Below are 2990 nucleotides of genomic sequence, written 5' to 3' on the forward strand. Positions count from 1 at the left end.
GTGTTTTGCATATATAATAAATTGCGTTTACACGCTGAAGTTTTAAGCTAGTGAGTAAATGACGTCATTTTCTCTAGATCCAACCCTCAGAGGTCCAATCGGTCAGTTTTGAACGTGAGTAATGACGGACCATGAAATCCAAAACTTACACTCAAAATAAACAGCCTTTGGAAAAAACTCAAAGCTCAAAATTTTGCCAGTTAGGTGTTAAGCGAACGCGCTTTCAAAATCTGAAGAAAAAAAGGAAATCATTTTTTGATCATAGTACCACTTTAAAGAGGCTGTTAAATTGGACCCCATGTGCTAGCGACCTAGAGTAGGTATGTAGGTCGGTAGGCAGAACTTTACTGATTTCGATCAAAATGAACACGCTAGCCCAACAACACTAGGCTGGTTTCCATAGACGCGTGTTTGCATCGTTATGATGGATTAGGAATTATATACCGCACATATTACAAAGTCTCATGGTGGTTTGCAATTCTTTCTCTAGAGTGAGATCGGACGTCAGCTTGTAAACTTGTTTGTACAGTACTGAATTTTATGTCCAATAATCGCAATAAAAGAGAGATTTAGGATCACGTTTAAGTGAAGTGACCGCACAGCTATGATTTTCCCGCCATTTTTGGTGTCTGCCGGTTGCCGTTTCTTTGTTAGGCCAATTTTCGTGTTTGTCGTATACGTGGAATTTTCTTCGCGTTTTTCTTCTACATGAATGCATAACTGGCTGTTTGTGCATAAAAAGAATCCCAAAACCATTTTCCGATAAGTCAAAATGGAAGAAGGAGAAACTGGGGTGGATCCAGGATTTCGAAAAGGGGGATTGGAACAAATGAGCCGCCAAAGCGGAAATGCGATTTCCAGCGTTTTGAGGGGTAATGGTGGACGGTTTAATACCTTAACAAACTATCTCTTTTTAAAGCTATTTTATTAAACAAGGACTACGTTTAAGTATTTACAATAATGCTTACCTTCCTGAAGACGTATGACTAGGCAGTGGATTGAAAAAACGATTAATTTCCTGTTGCTTCCCCCTTTTGGACATAACTCGACCAACTTCAAATTGAACACTGACTCCTTTGGAAAAAGTACTTCTCAATTGAGCGCTGCTGGCTGTCGTACAACTCACTTCTTAACTAGATAGTACACCCGGGAAGGGGGGGGGGGGGGTACTCCCATATACTGACTATAAGGGGATGATGATCCGATGGACAGGGTATGGTTTTTCGAGGTTTTGTCATAGATAGGGTATCGATTTTCCGGGTATTTTCAGGGTAGGAAAATTAAGGTTCTTCTGTCATATTCAGGATAAGAAATGTTATAACCCCAGCGGAACGCCCCCACCAAAGTTTGGGTGTAGTACCCACCCCGGGATAGTACACTTGAATACTGTAACTCTTCCAGTTTCAATAAAGAGTTCTTGCAGCAATTCTCTCACTCACACAGTACATCTTACGCAACATTATCCCCGTAGAATTACTCGTACAAATATAGTGTTCTTCTGTATATAAATAATTCGTGCAGTAATTTATGCAATAGGGCTTGTGTATTTCCACCCTACAACTAACGAGATGCTTCCGTGAAGCATACACTGGGTTGCCTGTGGTAGGTGTTACAAAAAAACAGAAGGCACTGAATTGTGTGGTATTGAACTACAGCATTCCAGTCTCTGAAGAATAACAAATAAAAGAGAAGCGAGAAACATTGGCTTCTGGGCTGACGTGTTGATAATTTTCAAGTTCCCTCACAACTTCTTTTCACCATGAGTTTAAGCGTGCCCTCTGAGCATCTGACAGCTAGTTGAGGAGCAGAAGGTAGTTCTCTGGACGGTCGATCGAGAATAAAATATTTTGCCATCAGCAACAACATTTATGACACGAAAACAACATTAATTTTTAACCCCGAATATAAAAAGCTACGATCACCGACAAACATTCTGGGAGAGTTTTGCTATTGTACTTTTGGCTGTACAAGTAAAAGCGCAAAATCGAAAGTTACATCGGATTGAGAGGGCGCCGTGATGAAGTTACCGCGGCTGTTACTTACTAGGAAGCTTAAGCAACGACAACGGCGACGGCAGCGAGAACGTCACGAATTTGCATATTTAGTGGGTAAAAACAATAGCTTTGCACGCCCTGCACGTGCGTTTTTCACTTTTGTCCGTTTTGCTGCCGTTGTCAGCAAAACAACAACGTGAAATAGCCAAGTTTTTGGTTTTATGAAGAACGTCAGCACTTGAGGTAAATTTTCATTTTCTCTCCTAAAATGGAGTGCCGTTCCTACTGGTGTCATCTTTGAGGAATTACCACACCCTTGTCATATTAAAAACGTTGAAATAGTCACGAAGCGATTAAAATAACGCAAATTTATATTTTGAGATGACGTTCTCGTTGCCGTCGCCGTTGTCGTTTCTTAAGCTCCCTACTAAAAGTGGGACGGGGACGTGGGACTTGGGACTCGGGGACTCGAGGACGCAGGGACGCGGGGACATGGGGACTCAAGGACGTGGGGACGCGGGGAAGCGGGGACTCGGAGAGGTGGGACGCGAGTTCGTCGAAACTCGGAGACGCGTGGGGATTCGAGGACGTGATAAACAAATAACACCTGACTTTTTACGCTGAATTGATAAAATACAATTTTTGACGGTCTACAAGTGTAAAATAATCTAATATGCTGGAGAGTTTGTCAGACCAGTAGCTGATGATTTCCAGCGTCCATAGACCCTTTGCATAAATGGCAAGGTACATCCTAGGCCTCACATTCATGTGAAAAATCCTTTGTCTAGAAACATAAGTACGAGGCTAAGGATGTGCAAAGTATTGTTATTCAAATTGAGGCGCCATATATGCAAAGGGTCTATGGTTCCTCCTTGACTATTTTACCGTGAGAGCTCTGGGTACAGAATAGTTTCAACGCAGGGGATCTTAAACGTCGTGGGCAGCCACGGAGGACTTTCCTGAGAAGTAACTGAGTTTTCAAGTGAAGCTATGATC

Source organism: Montipora foliosa, chromosome 8 (assembly GCF_036669935.1).
Source record: "Montipora foliosa isolate CH-2021 chromosome 8, ASM3666993v2, whole genome shotgun sequence".
Lineage (NCBI taxonomy): Eukaryota > Metazoa > Cnidaria > Anthozoa > Scleractinia > Acroporidae > Montipora > Montipora foliosa.